The sequence below is a fragment of the Mustela erminea genome, chromosome 8 (assembly GCF_009829155.1).
Source record: "Mustela erminea isolate mMusErm1 chromosome 8, mMusErm1.Pri, whole genome shotgun sequence".
Classification (NCBI taxonomy): Eukaryota; Metazoa; Chordata; class Mammalia; order Carnivora; family Mustelidae; genus Mustela; species Mustela erminea.
In genome coordinates this window covers 29,697,070-29,720,712 of record NC_045621.1, presented here as the reverse complement: position 1 = coordinate 29,720,712, position 23,643 = coordinate 29,697,070, and the positions used below count along the sequence as shown (strand labels likewise).

The 23,643-nt window shown below is 39.7% G+C and overlaps 1 long non-coding RNA gene across 1 annotated transcript in view; it reads left to right on the top strand.

Annotated features, from left to right (window-relative positions):
* Positions 1 to 12,055, top strand: part of LOC116597503 — a 29,906-nt gene extending 17,851 nt beyond the window's left edge. Inside the window, exons 2-3 of the long non-coding RNA XR_004288645.1 lie at positions 6,579 to 6,708; positions 11,144 to 12,055. This is a non-coding gene — a long non-coding RNA (uncharacterized LOC116597503). The remainder of the gene's footprint in view (positions 1 to 6,578; positions 6,709 to 11,143) is intronic.
* The last annotated feature ends 11,588 nt before the right edge of the window (positions 12,056 to 23,643 follow it).

Sequence of the window (23,643 nt, the reverse complement as noted above, 5' to 3'; positions counted from 1 at the left end):
ATACCATAATTTCACCTTCTTACCAAAGAGCAAAACAGAATTTAAAAAGTCATAGAATCATAGAAATATGGGTCTTAAGGAGTATTCCAGGGAGCAAAACCTCCTAATTCATCTTTGAGTCTTTAGTCAGAAAAGAATGTATGAAAACCACCTCAAAATGATAGCTTTCTGCTACACGTTATTCCAGAAACTTCAGGAAGAGCGCCCCCCACACGCACTCCTACACTCTATCCTCCCATCTTCCCTGCCCCCACCACCTGCCTTCCAGGGCTCCAAGCCCCTTGTGGACAGGAAGTTCTTTCTCAACTCCCTGCTGCATTCTTGGACCTTTTTAAAATTATTACCAAAAAAGAACAGCTGTCCATTCTTCAGCACAATAAATTGTCTTTCCTGTACTTTAATAAGATTTATTGATTGAGCTATCCCAGTCATCTCTCCCCTTGATTAAACAATGCAAATGCTTTTATCTTGTCGTTATTTTCATTTCACTGATATTATTTGGTCAATATCAATCCTTTTCCTTAGAAATTTTAAATCGGGTTGTTTTTGCTTTTTTTTTTTTTTTTTCAGTCACATCCAATTTTAACAGTTATGGCTTCTGCCATTTTGAGTTTTCTTTATTTCCACAAAGTTCAATTTTCCCAGATCAAATTTTGCCATCTAAATTTTGTCAAGGAGATTTCATTTTGCCATCAATTTTTTTAGCCAATAACAAATTCTACCACAGGCAGTTGCATTGTTGTCAGTATTATTTTGTTGCAATCGGTTCTACCAGTAATAGCCATTATGAATTTGATAAAAGAAAGATAGCCTGTATTTGTAACCCATGAGAAAATTGTCAGCAGTTTTTGAGAGACAGAAATAAGGGCAAAAAGCAGGATATGAAGAGGAGACGGAAGACAAGAGGAGACACCTACAAGGAGGTAGAAACAAAGACCCACACTGAGTGACACCAAGAGAGAAGCTATAGTAATTTTATCATATGAATAGCTCAGCTCCCAAATGCATGGTGTTGTCAAAACATTCTTGGGCCAAAATGATGGAATCTAGGGGCACCTGGGTAGCTCATTTGGTTAAGCATCTGCCTAAGACTCAGGACCCTGGGATGGAGCCCTGCATTGGGCTCCCTGCTCAGTGGAGAGCCCGCTTTTTCCTCCCCCTCTACACCTCCCCCCTGCTTGTACTCTCTCTCTCTTTCTGTGTCAAATAAATAAAATCTTTTTTAAAAATGGTGGCATCTATACACACAGCTTTGTTAGTTTTTCCACTACTATACAATTTCATAAAATTACATTTTAAATTATAAGGACTGAACCCAAATATCATACACTCCTAATGGTTTGGTCTGTGCTCTGTGAAAAAAAAGGGTTTGGCCGTGGTTTGTTCAGTCATCCAGTATTTCATTCATTCACTAAATAAACGTGAGACACTGCTCACCACATGCCTGATACAGTGTTAAGGACAGAAGTTGTGGGCTATGCGGATAATCCGAGCCCCTGCCTGCTCTCATGGCCAAGACCATTTATATGAGACAAATAAATAAATAAGATAGATGCCGACTGAGGTCAATGCTTTGAAGGAATGAATAGGGTTACAAGACAGAGTCAGTGGGTGGGAAAGCCTCTTGGCGGAGCGAGATTAAAGTTGAAACCAGAAAGGTGTAGCACACACAGCCAGCAATGAGCACCATGGACAGATGGAGCTGAAGAAACAAGCACTCTGAGGCAAGGAAGGGTGTGGGCACTCACGGAACAGAAAAGAGATGAGTATTTGGAGAGAAGGGAGCAAGTGAAATATTCCAGAATAAGATACCTTCCTCTGACAAGTGTAAATGAGTAAACAAAAGCTTATTTTCAAGAAAATGAAAATCTTAGTGTTTGAGATAAATAGTAGACTACTCAGAAACATTAATTCCGCTATTCCATTTCCCACCAAACTAAGTTTTCAATTACCTTAAGTATTCAATGCCATATATGTCTGTATATGTCTGTGTGTATGTATGTATGTGCAAGTCATATTTCCTATTAACAAGTCTAAGATTACATTTTGTAATCTGTTTGAGGGATAAATAGAGGTTTGCTCTGGCTCAAAAGTTCCTGAAACATAATTTTCCCTATTGGTTTAGCCCAGTATGCAAAGCCCTGAGGAATATTTTAGCAACAAAGACCTTTCCCCCATCAAACACAGGAAGAAAGCTAACTTCATTTCCTCCTGTTCCTTCCTGCCACAAATCTACCTTCATATCAGAAGATAAACTGACCCCCAAACACAGGTGTAATTCAATATTCTATTTCAAATGCCATCTGATTTGAAACCCAAGTAATTAACAGCTCACCAGAGACCCTACTGAAATAAAACCAACTTTGATCCTATTCCCAAATCCCTTGCCAAATGGATGGGCAGCTCAAACCCCTCTGCTTTTGCATTAATTGAAATGAATGCCTCTATCAGAAGAATGCTGTATGTGGGAGAAAAGGCTACATGGAGGGTGTGTTTTTCAGCTTGGTTATTAGAGAAGCTAATTTGAGTGTTGCGATGGCATAAATATTGACATGCACTCTCTGGCATCTTGGAGGAACAGAGGCATACGAGACATGATACATCTTCATTTCAAGGAATAAACCTCTGTTTCTCTTACTCCACCACAGAGAGGGGCCATATTTTATTTCTAATATTTCAGTATGCAGAGAGTGGCTTTCTGGTCCAATGGGTGACTAGCCACAGACTAAGTGTACACAACAGGATAGTTTTCAGTAATTTGTTCTTTGTTGTTGTTGTTGTTCCAGCGCTCTGATAACCCACAGCATAGTCCACACACCATAACAGCTTTATTTACAGCAGTTACTTGGATAAGGTCAAAGGATCCCTGAGGATTCACTTTAAGGTAGATCAACTTGAAGACATAATTAGTGGTCCCTGGTACTTACAATACAATAACAGTGGCCACGTGTTGAACTCTTACTTTCTGCCAGGCTCTGTGCTTTTGACCCTAGACTGTTTTCCTCCCATCTCTGCTCTTAACCACTGCTTTCAAGGTACTTTCCAGTTACATCAGCAAGGTGAGTTGGAAGCCTAGTTTTCAGTCCCAGCTCTGAAGCGTAGTTTTCACTCCCAGTACTTCTTACTCTGTGACTCTGTACAAGCTACAGTACCCTCTCTGGGTCTCACTTTTGTCTACTACAAAAAGGACGTAATAAAACCTATGCCAAAATCCATTGTGAGGGTGAATTGAATTTTTTAAAAATGTGAATTATGTTTAAATGCTAAAGTTCTACATGAGTATAATATATAATTATTATCAATTACTATTGTGAAATATCTACAGATTGCCAAGGAATGAGTAGATCCTTACATTTTCCTCAGGTCCCCACACAATCTGAAGAATAAGTATTATCCCCACGTTCCAAAGAAGGAAATGGATGTGGAGAGAGAAGAAATACCTTGCATGAGGTTTAGGCAGAAAAAAGTCCCTTTCAATGTGACAGATTATTCCCAGAGATTATAGCAACAAAAAATAAGGTCAGCTGGAAACATCTATTGTCTTCTAATATTTTTTAAGCTCCTAGAAATAATCTGTAAATGGTACATATTATATGATCATTACATGTGTATACAGAATAAATACACATCTGTAATAAATACATTAAGGTGCCCATTACACATGAACAGAGTAAAATTGGTATATAGGGAATGAAAAGTCATTGAGTAACCTGGAGTCTCCCCATATTCCATAGAGCCCTTGGAGCCCAATTAAGTATAGTCAGCGTGTGTCAAGGTAGAAAAGGTAAGCCACTGGGGTTGTAAATTTCTCTAATAGTTAAAAGTACAGCAACTCCTGGGGGAGATATGGTACCTTCCCATCTGCTAAAAATATTTATTAATTTCCAAAAGGCTATAGTCCTTCTTAGGCCAGGTAACAACAAAATTGAATTGGATGTTGACTTTTGCCCAGTTGTTTTCAACTAGCCTCTGTAGAATTTAACAACTTCTTATACTCTCTCATTCAGAGTTCCCAATACAACTTAAATGAAGTTGTATGCAACTTCATACATATGAAGTGAAAGGTCTTCAACTTCACTTCAACTTCACTTAGTTGTATTAAGACAGAAAAATGGAAGGTGCAAAAAAGTTGTATCATTCAAGCAGATGCATCTGTAGATATCCAGACTTGCCATGCAAATCCATGAATTATGGACCATCTGTACTAGGCAGAAAAGACCAGCCTTGCTAGGGAAACAAACCCTAAAATCTCAGTGGCTGAATGCAGCAAAAGTTCATTTTCTGCTTATGTAAACTCTCTTCTGCTTAGAACAATTTTCCAGGCCAATTTTTTTCTTTTTGCTTTTCTTCTTGTCCTATTTTCTTCTTTTGTTTCTGCCATCTCAACATCAGCACAGTCATCAAAGCAGAGAAGAAAAAGCTGGAGGGTCACACAGACCTTTCACTGACTCAACCTAGATGTGATGCATGTCACTTTTGTTCATTTTGTTGGCAAGACCTAGTCATATAGCCCTACCTACCTGCAAGGGACAGAGAAGTTTCCTCTTAATGCCACCCAAGGAGGGAGAACCAGCAAGTGCACTCCCCATCTCTGCCACTACTCGTTCCATATGCAAAGGCACTGTGCTGGGTGTTGGGATTCAAGGATAAATTAAACCCACTCTCTGTCCAGGAAGGAATGACATAGTTTATTTGTTTATAAAACAAGGTACCCTGTGATTTGTACTTAAATGGAACAATAAATATGGGATGAAGATAAAGGAGTTATTAATTACAAAAAAGGACATAAAGGAAGATTTAACAGAAATGTCGTCTGAGTGGATATGAAACTTAATTTTTACATGTCACTCAACGACATCATCTCTAAGAACCAACATGTGCCAGGTAGGAGACAGCACAGACTCAATAACTAGAGGGGAAAGAAACATTCAAGTAGAATAATGGTAAAGAACCAAGCTGTGGTCCTGAAGCTAGCAGAGATGTCATGGGTCCCGACTCCATGCCCTGTGGATACAAAACTGCCAGCCAGTGTGTCACAGACCTTTGTCCTCAGTGAGACTGAAATGATTGGCAGCAAACAGTGATTCCTTTATGCAGCCTGACTGGGGAAAGGGCAGGAACACACAACACACAGGATGCAGCAGGAGAATAAGAAACACCCTTGCCCTGTGCTAGTGACAGTGAGTGATCTGGGATGATATCCAAAAGACTGCAATTGCATGGGACTTCTAGTCTTCATACACAAACCACTGAAGAAATATTATGTTGGATTCCATAAAGTAACCTCTTTCTCTATCTATGATTTCCTAGGATTTCTAAAATGAGATTGGTAGAGTGTATTCTTTTCACTCAACTAAAGTCATAGTTCTGCATGTAAAAGCCACCTCATAACAAAGGAGAACACTGACCAAGCCAGGCTGAGGAGGAATTGTTGTTCTTCATCTGACCAATAGCCACATGGTTGCTGTCTTTGTGGTTCTTGAGCTCCTGCAGTTTTGTGCATGTTGGAACTGCTAAGGAACCTGAACATGAAGGAACAAAAGGATCTTAGGTTTCCACAAGACTATATTTGCACTCAATCCCTTGAAAAGTGAGATAGTATGGAGGCTCAAGACTATGGTTATGGATCCAAAGACCTCCACGCTTTTTCCATCTCTTCATAGAACATTTCTTCCAGACTCCTGGTTACATGACTTAGAGGAACCTCCCTATTTCCATAAACACAGAATGAGCCACCCAACTTTGTAGTCACTGGGCTATCCAGTATCTACTCTACAAGGGAACATTTGGCAGAGAGTCAGGAGACCTGAGCCAATTCTGGGTTTGGGCAGGTCACCTAGCTTCTCTGGACCTCAGTGGCTGAGCTCCAAGTTCAGTTTCTTCAGTTAGGAACCCATGAGAACAAATGTCCTTGTCTGAGTCCTGATATCCATGACAAAATCAGAGATTTTGGGTATTCCCACATTTATGGTGAATGATAGATAGGATCCCATTTATGGGCTAAAAGTCAGATGATCAAATAAGATGAAACATGCCCTGGATTAAACAAGGTGGAAAACTGAAGCACAACATCTTCTCTACAAAATAGCAGTTAAAATAGCTTTCATTGGGGCACCTGGGAGGCTCAGTGGATTAAAGCCTCTGCCTTCAGCTCAGGTCATGATCCCAGAGTCCTGGAATCAAGCCCCACATTGAGTCCCGCATTCGGCTCTCTGCTCCACGGGGAGCCTGCTTCCTCCTCTCTCTCTCTGCCTGCCTCTCTGCCTACTTGTGATCTTTGTATGTCAAATAAATAAATAAAATATTTTTTTAAATGTAGTTTTCATTGCTGAAGTATCATATTTCAGCATACTTCATCTCTTTTAAAGTACTTTTGAGTACACGTTTCTCATTTAGTCTGCTTTATTCTTCAAGACAGCTGAGGATATTGACTAGAGCCCATACTTTAGGCTCACCTTCTGTAGGTGTGCTTTATGGGAAGAAAATCTTCACGTTGTAACTTGCATATTTGCTTCTGCTCCGGATTCCTACTAGGCTAATAGCTATAATCTAGATCTCCATTTTTTTCCTGTTCACAGAAAATAGTCTGAAGGTTTTCCTTCAAGAGAGACTAACTCAGCATGAAGCCCTGCCCTTCAGAGTCTCCCATCTTCTTCCATTAGAAAGTGGGGATTCTCCATGAGCAAAAGCTTCCTGAAGATACACAAGGTAGGTATTTGAGAGAAGTTTACATATTTCACCTGACACTTGGGCTTACCCTGGAAGCTGAAGAGAGAGATGTATGTTCTGAAAGAGAGCACATTAAATGCATTAGAACATCAAGGAAGCAGGGGAGCAAGGGGAGAAAGAGAGAGAATCCCAAGCAGGCTCCACTTTTAGCACAGAGCCTAACACAGGGCTTGAGTTCATGACCTGAGCCAAAATCAAGAGTCAGATGCTTAACCTACTGAGCCACCCACGTGCCCCCCACAAGACATCAAATTTTCAATAACCCTAGGCCTCTAAGAGAAGGTTTTCCATTTTATACTGGGTGAAAGGCAGGTTTCTCTGGGGGTTCTTCATTTGAGGCCCCATCTTCCTCAGTCAGATTCCTGCATTTCCTTCTCCCAACTCCTGTCAGTTTTCCATTCACCTCTTCCTTCTCTTTTGTTCTTCTGTCCTTCTACTGTCATTCTCTCCAGGTCTTCTTCCGTTGTTCTTTAATCCTTACCTTTTCTCCCACAAGAAGCTTGATAGCCTGTATTTTAAGCCTATGTGGCATTAATCAGAAAATCAGAATTAAATGCAGAGGAAATAAAATAATTTGCAACAGGAGCATTGACTTCCCATGGAACTCTCGTGTTTATTCCTTCTTAACCAGACTTAGCTAATGGATTATCCATTTGTTTCACTGCTTTCCCTTCATAAGAATGTACTTAGAGGATGAATATGATGCCACATACATTTAATTACTTGTTTTTGCCCACTCTGTATTTATCTATTTATTTTTACCAAATAATTCCACAGAATTCTCAGTAATTGGCTAGACGGAATTCTTAATGAAATAAGAATTAATTAATGAATATCCAGGCCTCCCTGTTTTGACAGAATCATTTTTTATACATGTGAAAAAAAAAATTGGTGAACTCTTTCGAAAATGTTTTCTGGATTCCCCTTATAATCTGCTCTTGGGCAGATATCTCTTTTCCTTTGGTGTATCTGGAAAGGAAGCCAAGTAAAAAAGACATTATTATTATTTTCAGAACTCTTTTGGCATGAAGAATCTTTTTTGTTGTTGTCGTTTTTAATTAACTATTCTGGGGTCATTTTTCAAAATTAACCATAAAAAAGGGCAGAGTGTCCTAGGATGTCATAATGATCTTTTTCATCATGTGTCTGTGACATCTGAGTAGTTTTGTGATAAATCAGTAGGCATGTGATGGACAGCACATTTTAGTCCTATGAAGTGTTGAACCTGAATGTTGCAACACGTTCCTAGCTCATTGTCCCTGGGGTTTGGAGATGTCTAGACATAGTGCCTGCAACAGGCTGTATCATCTGACCTAATGGCCAAGGGTAGTGGCCATTTTCATGGTGCAAATTCAAACTCCAGAGTACGCAAGCTCCAAGATGATTTATAAAGACCCTAATTCTTATCACAGACACTTCTGCACCCAGTCATCTGTCAAGTGTGTGTATGTGTATGTACATGCATGTGTGTGGTATAAAGGCCCACATGTTGCAAAGAAGAGAACAGGCATCCCAATTTCTCCCTGGGGAAAACCTCTAACCATGGCCACAATAACCAGTAGAATTTCAAGTGTCTATATGTCAACATGAAGTTTTCTGAAATTATACAGTCTGAACTAATAATTCTGAATGCATCAAACTAGTAAATACATATTGACAAATCTTAAGTAGAATGATTGCTTCTTAAAATAAATGCACCTGCTAGCTCAATCAGTAGTTTTCACCTATCCCCATTGGTATAGTCATACAGGTTTTCATTTTGAAACTATACGAAAATTTTGAGTGCGAGATTGTCTACCTCCACAAACTGCTATTTTATAGAAAAAAAAAATCCAAATAAACATCTTCCATCAAGCAGAGTTGATTTTGTGTTGCCCTCCTAGACGGTGCTGTTTCTGAAGTGTGGCACATTAACAAGAACAGTGCCTTGTATTTAGGCCACTAGCTTCCATCCACAGACTATTTTCATATTTATTATCTCATTTCTGATTCACACAACAACTCTGTCAATCAGGTACTACCTCTTCCTTCATTTCACAGATGCTTAATCTGAGAGCTGGAAAACACAGGGAACACACCCAGGGCCTCAGAGCTAGTTAGAGCAACATTGGTATTTCACCCAACCTGACTCAGAGTCCTGCTCCTTCCTCTCTCCCCACTTCCCTCGCCCCACATGAATGATATATCGCACCTGCAGTTCTAGCAACAAGGGTGATAACTGGGAGACCTCATGTTTCAAGTCACCTTGAAGGGCTCTATCTTCTGCATTCCTTCTCCATAGCTATCAAAAATGACCACATATCCAAGAAATTATCCAAAAGCAAGTCCTTGAACCATCTGAAAGATGATGACAGAGTTTGGGAGGTAGGATGAAGACAAGTCTCCCCCTGCTCACCCCCTATTCCGCCCAGCCATGATTCATGTTTCCAAGGCCACGTTATAAGCCTAGGGTTTGACCCTGAGCCTTCCGCAGAGAAGACAGCTAATCTTCCCAAAGCATAGTCATAAATCTATAGAAGTCAGAGATCAGGGTTGTGGGGGAAGATTTTGATCACTAAATTATCAAATGATCATGGCTGCCTTGCTCCCCACATTCCTAGAGAAGTAAGGGAGATACATTTCCCCGGGCTCCTTACCCAGTATCTCAAAGGTAAGAGTCAGCATGACTTGATAATTTACCACCCATGCATATATCTCTCAGAATAGGGGACACAGACACAAAAGACATGAACAAGAAATTAAGAAGCAACTGTTGACAGCTAAGATGGAGAGAGAGGCAAAAAGGAACTAAGGGAAAGGAAAGCTATATCCTAGAAGACTAAGCGGATGACAGAAGAATACCAGGGTGTCAGGGAAGATAACAAGTTACTTGTATCCAGGGTTAAGGTGTAAGTACAGCCTCCTACCACCTTCTCCTCACTGTCTTCATGAGCTGCCTGAATTCTCCATAGGCAGGCTGAACTCCAGAGCCATTCTGCCCTTCTCTGAAGGGGTGGCTCTCCCAAGAATCTGGAACTTCATTGCACTCACATTGGCAAGTAAGGCAGTGATTGGTGTTTAGTGTCAAGTGTTTATATGAGTCTCAACCTATCTGGTTGCAAGTGACCGAAAACCAACTCAAAGCCAACTGAAATAATGGGCACACTTAACAAAAGGAGTCCAGAGGAAGAGCTAGCTACACAGAATGATGGAATATGGGCACAGAAATGTTCTCATTAGCTCACTTTTAGTTTTGAATGTTCTCCCTCTCCCTCCCTCCCCTCCCACCCTACCATTGCTTCTTGCCATGAGTGACACTCATTTCTCCTTACAGGATGTTCCCTCTGTAAGCAAGGATGGGCCCAGGGAATGGTGGGCACAGTTGGACAACTCTAGGCTCATACTATCTCAGCCAGAGCCTGAGATGAGAAAGAGAGTATGTCCACATAGAAAATACCATGACAAAATTCACATTACCTTGGTTTAAGTCTTAAACCCAACACTGGAGCAATCACCCTAACCAAGGGGATGAAGTACTGTGATTAACCAGTCTTGGGTTATGTGATCACCTCTATGCTGTGGTTACTACAGCTGTCTACCCAACCAGAGTCAAATAGAATGGTGTAAGGGAAAAGAGGCAATAATGATATCAGAATAAGGCTTAGACGAGGGCCAGAGGCAGGAGGCTGCATTCTATATGACCCATTTTTCTCACTGTCCATTAAAGAAAATTGAAAATATTCTCCAATTAGGCTTCTGAAAATTAAGAATTACCAAGTTTTGATATATCTGTGTAAATCAGATTATTCCTTAGTCTGCAACTCCATATAAACATGCTATGTGGATGCATAGGAAAACAAAATGCCGAATCTACCATTTAAGATGGATCTTTTTGTTTATAAAACACAGGTGAGCCCTCATCATTAATGGAGGGTTCTTGTACCTCAGTCAGTACAAACAAACCAAACCAAAAGAACAGCGAGCCATGCGTTGGTGAGACAGAGAGGGAGTGAAAGAGGAGGTGCTTTCTTTGATCATGTTCTTTCGAAACTGTATCCTGAAATAATCATAAAGGTAATAAGTTAGCTGCGGAACTGTAAGAAAATGAAAACAGAGAGTTCAAGCGAGGCCCTAAGACACAGAGAAAGAGGGTCATCAAAGGATGGCATTGACTTCACATCCAGTTCTCTGGGGAGCCAAGAGCTCAGCCCCGCCCCCCTGCCTTGATAAGAAGCTGTTTATTCCTCTGAACTGAGCCTTTGTTGGTGCCAGAAAGGTGAAATGGAACATTCAGACCATGATGTGCATACTAGAATGAGGACACACACAGAAAAGAAAATCTAAGAAAAGTTCTATTCATTTGAATTAATTGAGATAGCATTTATTTTTTGTTCCAATTGATCCTGTAATTATTTCTATTTTTTTTCTCCAACAGGTATGTAGACACATCACCCCAAGGGCCAGTCCATTTACAGAAGGAAAGAACTGTGTGAGGCTGAGATGCCCAGTATCTTTCGAACATGCAGGTTAGACAAATGATTCTCTTGCAGAGACCGACCATATGGATTGATTTAGCACCATTTCACCGGCTACCTAGAGACATAACTTGAGTCATCATGTATAAATTACTGAACTCTCCACTGCAAAAAGGAAAAAACTGTTTTCTTGCACAGCAGTAGCAATTAATGTGCAATGTGTTTATGGAGCTTAATAATACATGGCCCAGCACCCATTTCTGTATGCAATACCATTATCGAGAGAGAGAAAGAGAGAGAGAGAGACTGAGCTGGTGTCATCGGCATACAAGACGTGGATGATGGATTCATCGATGACTGAGCCTGGCCTTATTACAGCAAACAAATTAGACACCGTGGAATCTATTGCCATATAGACAGGACTTTCTTCTCTTCAAATATATGTCATAATTAATAGCGGTAACCTTTTGGTAACACTGAAAAACAACTTGCAATTAATGGCCCCTCTCTTCCTTTAGGGCCTACACACATAAGTGGTTGTTCAAGGCTTGGCCCAGCTCAGTGGAGGGGAGCAAGTTCTAGATACCCTCTAACTGAGAAAGTGGAAAGTGGCGGCCAGTAAGGTCAATCACTTCTTTACCTTTCTCATATTTCATGCCAGAGTAAGGCAGAAAGGAAAGTCGTGAGTCGCCCACAACTAATTTTCCAGCCACTTCTCTCTGCCAGGCATTGTTCTAGGCACTGGGGACAGAGCAAAGAACAAGACAAAAGGACACTGCCCCCCCCCATCTCTGTGAGTAGGGAATGACATCAGACATGTAAACAAATAAATACTTTTAAAATTCTGATATGTAGCACGCTGAAGATAAGATAGGGCACTTTTGAATCTCTATATTTTTAAATGTCAAATAGGGATTTTAACAAAAGGAGATATTTTATGGATTCAGCACCCACGTGATTAAATAATCACCAATATAATTCCCAAGATTCCATGACTTCTTTATTTCTTCTTCCCTGAATTTTAAAAATATAATGTCAGTTCTGAAGAGAAACAGGTAGTGCTTGTGATTTAATAATTTTAAAAGACTTAACTCTTTTAAAATAATTACTGTGGAGTTCACAACAGCCCAGGTTAACCAAAATAAAATGGATTGTCAAATATCAAAAAGAAATAGGTATTATTTTATATTTTAAAAATACTAGCTCCAGTATGGGGGGAGAGTGCTAGGACACATCAGAACCCCAGGAATACTATATCCTGTATGGATATACATGATATTGTATATCCATACAGGATATTATATACTATAGTATACTATATCCTTACAGGTTGAACCACTCACAGAATGTAAGACCTACACAACATTTTGTTTCCCTAAAATATTTCATCTCTATGGTCCGTTCTAATTGATATCTATACAGGCAAGTTGAAGTTCACCTTTAAAGCAATTGTCCATCAAAAAATAGTGAGGCAAAGTCCTTCTCACATGAATTCTCTGGAATCTTCCTTTAGTTTTTCACTCTAATTTTAGACATGGCCTTGCCCTATTTGGACGTGAAGCAAGAGCATTGTAACCAAACCCTGTGGTTCTCAGTCCCTCTGTGGTAGAAAACTGGGACAGTTGGGTTGGTTATGAAATGTGTCTCTGTAACTGGGAATTAATCCGCACTGATTTACTCTTTTCTATCTCTCAGAACAATGCCGCTTCATGAATCCCAATGTCCTTCTTGAGTCACAGGAGAGGAGAGTTATGCATTGGCAATGGCTAATAACCCTGGGCACGTTCGTGAAACTCATGGCAATGTACTCTGCAAATCACCTTCATCTCAAATGTATGTTACAGGCAGGTAAAAGTCATGAATTACTACCTTAAGTAAATACTAATTCAAAGGAGTACATGATGACACCCATGGTACTTTAGTAAAACCAAGTAGTTTTACTTTCTACCTCTTACTTCTTTGCAGAGGGAGATGGTTCCACAGGCCTGTTCACCCTCAGATCCCTTCATCGCCCTCCCCTGTATCACAGGGAGGCTGCCCACCACCGGATGCCTCACTAGGCTGACTGCCAACTGTATGCAGTCAGTGAGAACAGATGGCCCAAGAATGTAGACCAGAAGATAGGGAAAACCCACCACATTTCTCTCCCTGTCTCTGGTTTGGGCATCAGATTTGGCAATAGAGAGTCAGCTCTTCCCAGCTTGGTTCCAGCTTCGATCTGGAGGCCCCAACCCTGTCGTTCCGGCAACTTCACCTCCTCTCTGGGATGGGACCAACTTCCTACTGTTGGCTATTCTCTGATTTGCCTCTTTATTCCCTGTTGAGCTTCTTAGCTCTTCCATCATCAATGCAAAGGGTTCCCTGCATTAAAATTCCTCTGTTTTTTATAATAAGGATAGTTTCTGTTTATTTTGGTTGTATACTAATTGACACAGAGAGTTTGCAAGAAAAATGCAATTTGGTTCATATGGGGTACCTACTGTACACCAAGCATTGTGCTATATACCAGGGAGACCATGTTGCATAAAATACCAGATCTGCCACTGAGGAGGTCTGAGTCTAGTCAACAGGCCATTTCACAATTATCTGGCCAGCATTATGACAGGGCCAGACTAGAGGACTTTGGAAACTGTGAGAATGGCTTCTTAGCTGGATCTGGGCTTCAGGGAATGCTTCCTAGAGTTGGTTGAGCTGAACCTTGAAGGATGAAAGTTAGCCAGGTGAACAGATGCTGGAAGGCTCTTTCAGGCAGAGGGAGTAGCATAAGTAATTGCACCAAAGCATTAAATTGAATGGGGTTGGTGTCAGAATAGAGACAGATGGAGCAGGTACGGAATGGAAGCAGAACAGTATCATTAGACCTCAGGGTATGAGGCCAGAGAACACGAAAGGAGGTCAGAGATGTAAGGCAGGTTAAAAAGCTTCAATTCTCTTCAATGCACAATTAGGAGTAATTGATGATTTTTAAATCAGTGCAACCACATGGTCACATTTACAACCTATAATTTAAAGGAACCACTCAGGTCAGACTAATAAATAGTAACTCCAAAAGAGACAAAATAGAGGAAAGAAACAAACAAAAGAATTACTTGAGCCAGATTATGCTAATAATTCAATTCAACCTACCAGCATTGAGTGCCTGGGTACCAGCCACAGTCCTAGGTCAAGGGGGTATTTTGCATAACAATCCCTCCATTGGGTGGTTCCCCAGAGTTTACCAAGTCTTACCAGTTTTAAAGACATCCTATGATTCTTATAGAAATCCCATGAGTTAGACATTAATATCCCCATTTTTCAGATGAGGAAACTGAGTCTCAGAAGGTGACAGAAGTTGTAAGTAAGGGATGCCTAGATGGCTTAGTTGGTTAAGCAACTGCCTTCGGCTTGGTTCAAGATCCAGAAGTCCTGGGATCAAGTCCTGTATCAGGCTCCCTGCTCAACAAGGAGCCTGCTTCTCTCTCTTGCCCTCTCCACTTCTCCCTCTCATGCTGTTTCTCACTCTCTCTCTCTCTCTCTCTCTTTTTAAATAAAATCTTTAAAAAAGAAGGAGGAGGAGAAGATGTGAGTAAGAACTGAACCCAACAGTCTCCTGACTGTGAAACTTTAAGGTAATTTTTTGTTCCCCATTATGCAATAGGATGAATTGATGTTTCAGAAAGTGAATTTTCAGTAGCTAAAGAAAAAGAACATAGGGACTTATATATACACATACATTAGGTTATTTCACAATCAATGCATACTCTATATAGACATGGTCTTGTTTGTTTAACTACTCCCCTCAAGTTAGATTCTAGCTAGCTCTTTAGAGAGTTGAAAATAATCATAGGGAATTGACTCAACTTCTAGATCAAGACTGACGGAAGATAGTAGGTTGCAGCTAGTAGAGTTTCAAACAAGATTTGAATTAACTTTTCCATCCTTCCCCAACATAACAGGGGTGTGACAATAAGGATATTAGGTAAAGAAAGTCATTATATGAGTATTCCATCCAAAATATACATGGAGTCTAGAGGAGGGCAGAAAATAATTGCCTTTCTACTGAGTGACATTTCGTCCCTCTAGCAGAGGGCTATTGGTCAAGTTCACGGAAACTGTCACTCCAGACTCCATACTGGGAGGGTGATGATGGATTCTTCACCATTAGGAGTAACTCAACACTTCAGAGGTCTTCAGGGTTTTCCAGACCCTTAAACCTCCCTCTTGCTAATACTAATCCCCTCTCAGAGCAAAATACTAATCATGCAATCTGATGTTAACTCCCCATCCCAGTGGGGGGGTTAAAAAAGAAAGCAACCATTGGACTGACCAGAGAGAAAACTCAATACCACCACAACTATACTCCTTTTTAGAAAACCAGCCTCTCTACTCAGTCCTTTCCCTTCCTATGATAGCCACTCCCAAGCCAGGAGCAAAGATCTCAGCACATTCAGAACCTCCTGAGATTGGAGCAGTGATTTAGAGCATAAAGTCAGTAACCGTTCCCACCAGTAACAGGGCTTCATTCAGCAGCCAAGATTCTGCCCACATTTAAGAATCACCTTGGGACTTTTATGGGCACATATTCAGACTTTGTCATAAATAAACCCCCAATCATCTTGGGTGAAGTGAAAATTGCGACAGTTCTGGAACAATATTTCTTGCCTCTGAACCACATATGCCAAAAAGATATTTATGCAAATAAGACTCCCGTTGACTATAAGCTCTATAAGTACAGGGATCTTTTCTGTCTTGTCTGCTACTGCATCCCCAGAATCCAGTACATTCCCTGGCACATAAAAAGCACTCTGTAGAATAATAGTTAAAATTTACTGAGCATGTACTATGCACCAAGGCACTGTTCTTAGCATTTTATATACATATAAACTAGCTTAATCCTCAAAGCAACCCTATGAGTTAAGAAGTACTGTCTGCATTGTGAGGCACAGATTCAAAAGCACAGAACAGTAGTGTAATTTGCCTTCTGACATGTAGATCACAAGCAAAGAACTTGGGGCTTAAACCGAGGCAGTCTGGTCAAAGATCTAATGCTCACAACCAATAAACTACATTGTTTTTCATTGACTGGGTACCCTAGTCTACAAGGGGAGACTGTGCTTCCTTCCTGCCTTTTAGCCTACCCTCACATGAGTCAAACACGGCATTCTATCTAGGGAACAGTCCAACTTCAAAGGAGTTTTACTCATGCTTTGCCAGTGTTTCTCTGCCTTGGGAGTAAAAAGACTTCAGTAGCCCAGGCAAGCTTTACCTTTTCTTGTATGAACCTGCAGCTCACTCTGATTCCAGGTCTCCTGGCTATACACAGAGGCCATAAGTTTTCTGAAATACCAGGATACTAGATGTCAATTTATCACTTTGAGCAAAGCCAGCATCTTCTTTCAGTTGTGGCCATGCATCTCACAAGTCTCTTGGTAATAATGTTCGAGCTGGATTCTGATGAAAAAAAAAAAAAAAATCCCTTCGGATGTGAAATTTCCCCCACTTCAAATATCTGTTCTTATTTCTCATCAGGAAAACGGGTGGTGCAGGGGGATAAATGTTCTCTGCTTGGGCTGAATTTACACTGTAAGTTTCATATCTCAGTAGTGCTATGGTCTTTCAATGCGTGTGTGTCTTTTATAATGGTTACCCAGGTGATTTTAGTCTCTCCAGAACATTCACCTTCTGATCCAGTTTTAAAAGAGATGATACCACTAAAAAGCTGCTTTAAACTTGAAAGCAGACCCTCGACACTCAGAGGAAATGCTTATGAGGAAGAAAGATGATTCTGACCTATATAGGAACATTTTGGACTAAAGTGGTTATTACTCTTCAAAAAACCTGCAAATAGCCAACTTTTTCAGAATTGAAGAGAAAATTCATCTTTCTTACTGAATCCTGGACACTACCCTTTGTTTTCTAACAAAGTCAATACTCCATCGCCATCAGGTTTATAACCGCAGTTTGATCTTACAAGCTCCCTGTGCCATGAGCTAGCCAGCTAGATCCAAATAACCTAATTGGATATTTTCATAGACCATTCAATTGTAGAATGATAGAGGCACAGAACAGGACAGGACCATTCAAGGAGATCCAGACCCACTTCACCTCTAAGATTTCTCTTTCCCCCACTATCCCCATCCACTCTACCAACATGCCTTAACAACCCTACCAGCAAAACTCAGAAGTCCTAAATCCATCCACTTCTCTCCTTCTCCATACCTGTCCTCCAACCCAAGCCACTCTCACCTCTCTCCTGGACTATTGCAGAAACTTCTAACTTGTGCTCTCTCTGGTTCTGTTCTTTTCCTTTTTAACTGTTTTATTGAGATACAATTCACATTCCATAAAATTCCTCCACAGAAAAGATATATAATTCAATGGTAGTATATTCAGAGAGTTCTGTAGCCATGAGCACAATCTAATTTTAGAATATTCTCATCACCGGGGCGCCTGGGTGGCTCAGTGGGTTAGCCGCTGCCTTCGGCTCAGGTCATGATCTCAGGGTCCTGGGATCGAGTGCCGCGTCAGGCTCTCTGCTCAGCAGGGAGCCTGCTTCCCTCTCTCTCTCTCTCTGCCTGCCTCTCCATCTACTTGTGATTTCTCTCTGTCAAATAAATAAATAAAATCTTAAAAAAAAAAGAATATTCTCATCACCTCCAAAAGAAACCACCACTCTTACCCTTCCAGCCCAAGGTAATCCCTGACCTACTTTCTGTCTTTGCTACATGTGGAATCATACAATATGTGGTCTCTAGTGACTAGATTCTTTAGTACACCATGATGTCTCTCAGATTCATCCCAGTTGTAGCATTCACAAGTACTTCATTCCTTTATATCATTCAGTGACACTCGATTGTATGGATATGGTATATTTTGTTCATCTGTTTACAAGATGATGAGCATTTAGCTTGTTGCTACTTTTTGACAATTATGAATAATGCTGCTAGGAACACCTGTGTACAAGTTTTTGTGTAGACATATGTTTTCATTTATCTTGAGTAGATACCTAGAAGTGGAAATGCCAGGTTGTGTGGCAACTCTATGTTTAACATTTTGAGGAACTACCAAACTCTTTTCCCAAAGAGGCTGCATCATTTTACATTCCCAGTCAGCAATGTAGGAGGGTTCCAGTTTCTCCACCTTCTTGCTGACCCCTGTTACTCTCTGTCATTTTGATTATAGCCATCCTAGTGTGAAATAGTATCTTACTATGATTTTGATCCACATTTTCCTTATGTCCAGTGATGTTGAACATATTTTCATGTGCTTATTGATCATTTGTATTCCTCTTTTGGAGAAGTATCTATTCAAATCCTTTACTAATTTTTTAAAAATTATTTATTTATTTGAGAGAGAGAGAATGAAAGACAGCATGAGAGGGAGAGGTCAGAGGGAGAAGCAGACTCTCTGCCGAGCAGGGAGCCCAATGTGGGACTCAATCCCAGGACTCCAGGATCATGACCCGAGCTGAAGGCACTTGCCTAACCAACTAAGCCACCCAGGAGCCCCCCCTTTGCTCATTTTTAAATTAGTTGTTCATCTTGTTGAATTGTAAGAGTTCTTTCTATATCTGGATGCTCATCGCTTACCAGATAAAGATTTGCAAATATTTTCTCCCATTTCTGTGGGTTACCTGTTCACTTTCTGGATAGCATCATTTGCAGCATAAAAGCTTTTAATCTTGATGAAATCAAATTTATCTATATTTTTGTCACTCAAACTTTTGGTGTCATGTTTTAAAAATCATGTAATAAGCTTAAGTCTTGGACGCATGAATCTTCCAACTTCGTTCTTCTATTTTCTGTTTCAAATCTTGTTGCTCCATAGTAATTGCTACATCTACTAATAGATCTTGTTATTTAATGTGTTAAGAAAACACATTTTTCTTAGTTTATTCACTTTTACTTTTGATTTGCTGAAATTATTATTTTATTGAAGTATAATTAACATACTGTGTTATATTGGTTTCAGGCACACAGTATAATGATTCAACAATTCCACACATTACTTAGTGTTCACTGTGATAAGAAAGTGCAGGTATTTTTATATAACAATTTTAAGATATATTTTAACAACCTTATTCTAGTAACATAGTTACTTTTCATAATTTCATTTATGCCTAGAACTTTGTGGAGGTTTTTGCACATGAAACACTTTTCTTCAAATAAACTTTCCACTCCACAACCATAATCATAACAGTCCCTGAGAAAACTCTCCAATTGTTTCCAATAAGAGTAAAATCCATGCTCCTATCCTGACCCTGCTTACTTCACCAACCCATTGACTTCCTCTTTTCCCATACCCTCTACTTCTCATCTCACTGGCTTTTTTTCTGTTCTTATACCCCCAGGCCTCTCATGCAGAAGGGCTTTTGCTCCAGCTCCTCCTTCAGCCTGGAACCATCTTCCTCTTGATCATTGCAGAGTAGATCTACCTATCAGCCAGGTCTCGGGTCCAGTCCAGACTCCCCATCCTTGTGACTTCCTTTAGCAGTCTAGTAGGTCCATGGACATCTTCTCAGAGCAATGTTTTTAAATATATAAAATAAAAAGCATGAAGTTACAAAGAAAACCCATATCAGCTAAGATGCAGCTATCAAAATATTAAAGAAACAAACAGGTGATATATATATATAATAATGCATAAATTTCTTTATTACTTTATTAGGTAACAAGCTTTAGTTATTTGCCTCATAACTATCATGACTTTGAAGTAATAAGATGCATAAGAGACATTTCAAGATACTCAAAAAATCATGATACAGAAATATCTGTGATTTCCATTGGTGACAAGTCATAGGCATTGCTGATACTGTACAGCTTATTCCCTATCATAATAATTAAATAAAATGTTATATTTCAGTTAGAGAATTGGGAAAATAAAGATTTTTTTTTTTTTACCATAAAATTCAAAAGCACCTTGAGTTCCTTCTTGGCTTAAAACTTCAGTAAGTATGGGGTGGAACTGGGAATTGCCTTTTAAGTTCCCCATGTGATTCTTCCTTGTATTACTGTGATCAACATTGAGAGAAATAGTGATTTAAGGCGTGTCTCATGAGGAGCATTGGGAAGTGATTTCTCTTGTGCTAAGTTCCCCCTCATTTCAACAAGGGTCCTACAATGCCATCATGCACTTGGGTTCAGGGATCTTTGAAGAGAGCCATATTAAAAAGCAGCTCTCTCCAAGTATCTTCTGCTAACACCTGGAAGAGAGAGCTGAGCCATAGAAAGTTAGAGGGAGGCAACAACCATCCACCCAGAAATCCTACAGACCTCAAAGACCTTATTAGCTTATGTACAGAGGAGTTGCCTACCTATAAGAAAAAGGCACATGCATCAGGCCTAAGAGAATATCAAGAACAAATTGCAAAATTGGGAAATTAGCAAAACAGCTTACATTTGTATTTATTGCCTTTTGTATTTATTTTTTATTACATACCTCTGTCCCACTTTTTTTTATTTTCCTCAAAATCCATTCCTTTCTAAAAAAAAAAAAAAAAAAAGTAAATCTGTTGGAGGAGTGAAAAAAAAAAAATTCATTGGCTCCAAACTACAAAAAGAAAATCTAAAATTAATGCAAATCTAAAATGCAAATCTAGATTCTAAACGCAAAATCTAAAATTAATGTGTGGCTCAATTAAAAGTCTACAAAGGTAAAATGGAGTACACTAGTCAACCGCAACTAAAAGTAAGTTAACTAAATTGAATGTAAAATGAAATCTCCAAAAGTGAATGTGCTCAGGGATGAGAAGGTCTTAAAACGTCTCTGATCCCCAGAGCCATCCTCCATCCCCAGCACTCTCTCCCGACAAGCCTAGAGGCAGTGTGCGAGTAAGGCCCAGGCCTATAGTTTAAGGAAACCTCAAAACTCAAAAACTCGGATCTAGGAAGCTCCACCCTTCCTCCCACCCCAGTGTCCATGGACTTTGCTTCCCTCGTCCTTGGCACATTGCTCAGTCTCCTCCAATCACTCTATGAATACCCAACTTTTGTATCAACATGGATGGGACTGGTGGAGATTATGCTGAGTAAAATAAGTCAAGCAGAGAGAGTCAATTATCATGGTTTCACTTACTTGTGAAGCATAAAGAATAACATGGAGGACATTAGGAGAAGGAAAGGAAAAGTGAGTTGGGGGAAATCAGAGGGGGAGATGAACCATGAGAGACTGTGGACTCTGAGAAACAAACTGAGGGTTTTGGAAGGGAGTGGGATGGGGAGTTGGGTGAGCCTGGTGGTGGGTATTAAGGAGGGCATGTACTGGAGCACTGGGTGTAGTGCATAAACCATGAATCTTGGAACACTGAAAAAAATAAAACAAAATTTAAAAAAAGAAAAAAAGAAAATGCCAATTTATGACTAGCCAAGAGTCATGACTTCTTTTTTTTTTAATTTTTTATTTTTTATAAACATATATTTTTTAACCCCAGGGGTACAGGTCTGTGAATCGCCAGGTTTACAACTTCACAGCACTCAGCAAGGAGTCATGACTTCTAATACCTCTAGGGGTCTGAAAGATTATTTGATTCCTGAAGCAATTCAGGCACAGTCTTTTGGGCCTATATACTTTTTTTGAAAATTTTATTTATTTTATTCATTTATTTTTTAGATTTGGAGGAGGGACGGAAGGAGAGAGAGAGAGAGAATCCCAAGCAGACTCTGTACTGAGTGCAGAGCTCGACTGGGCTCCATCTCAGCATCCTGAAATCATGACCTGAGCCAAAAATCAAGAGTTAAAGGCTTAAATCACTGAGCCACCTAGTTGCCCCTCGGGTCTATGGCCTTTCAAAGGGCCTATGATAATGTTTGAAAACTGAGGAGAGGGATACATGTAATATATATTATTTTATTTAATATGTATTTATGTTATATATACATATATGTAAATATTATGTATACATATGTATATTATATATTTTATATACATATACATTCCAGAATATGAGGACAAAAAAATGAAAGTATTTTCAAAGGAAGAATTATAAAATCCTTACCAAATCCTTTACAAACAAACAAACAAACAAAAATCTGTGTTTAATGTGGACTGTAGGTTAAATATGTTTGATATGATGTGAAATGGGACCTCTCAAAGTAAGAATGTCTAGAGCCCATGAAATTATTAAAATCCTTGATCCAGGTAAGAAATAACAGGATACAGGTACAGAGTGAAGACCAGGAACAGATACCTGGACCCCCCCCCCCCCCCGATCAGATATAGGGATGTAGCAAGCACATGCCCTTTGTGAAAGAGGAACATGTTACTTCACTCTAGCAAGTTGGTGTATCATGGAAAAGGGTGTTCATCATTACCTGATAGCCCAATTTCTAAGGAAAGTCAGAAATCCCAAGTCTCCTATAAAACCTCCAATTCCAACTGTGAACAACTGATTCACCATTTTAATAAACACCCCTTGGGCCATAAGCAAAATTGACCATCCTGGATTTGGAGACATAGATTCAGAATGCTAATTCAAAATAAAACAACTTGTTTTTTCAAAACAAAGAAATTCCCCTCCTAGGTAGCTGGAGCCTGCAAAGTCTCCTACAAGGGGTGTGGGAGGGGTTGGGTGCGGGATGCAGGAATTCGCAGAAGAGCACACTATAAATGACTTAAGCCTATATTTATAGGTCTGGAATTAGGTTCATTGTGAATATTATAAAATTATTTGAAGAATAATTAGTTCGATAATGAGTCTGCAGGTGAGAAGCAGCTGTTTTGCTCCTGGGCTTGGGGTCACTGTCTCTGCTGTGTGAAGAGTCAGCAGTAATTAGAAAAACCCGCAGTGCCAAACTAAATTAAAATTTTTCAAACCGTTACTCACTGTATGATATAATTTTGTTTCATGTTCCCAGGATGAGGAAACTCGAATTAAGTCTCTATTCATTACAAAAATAGGCTAACTAATTTAAGGCTATGAACTATCTGTTTGTCAATGATATTGAATGGTTTCTATCTACTGTAACATCATTCCGCACTAAAATAAATGGCAGTTGATTATATGCCAATGGTTTATTTAACAACACTCAATTGCACTGAACTCCGAAAATGTAATGGGTCTCTGCGGACCCGCCTGCCTGCTATTTTTCTGAAAATAAAATATTGATGTAATTGGATTTCCCACCCACATTGATCCTCAAACACACAGATGGGATCAGTTTAAGCAAAAATTTGAGAAATGAAGAAATTGTGATTATCGGTAAATAAAGTTCTTTCAGGACACTTGGGATAAGTTTAATTAAACGCCCCTTAAATCCATGGAAACTTTTGGATGGTGTTCCCATAAATCCCAGGGATTGCTGTAGAATGTCAGGCAAAGACCAGGAATTTTTAAAAAAGAAAAATTCTACAAATGAACATTTAAAAGCAAGAAGAAGAAACCTTCAAAAAGATTTCATGAGCCATATCCCTCTGATACCAGACCAACTGGTTGTTTCAGTCAGTTTAATGAGGAAAATGCTACAAAGCCAGTTGTTCAGCATCT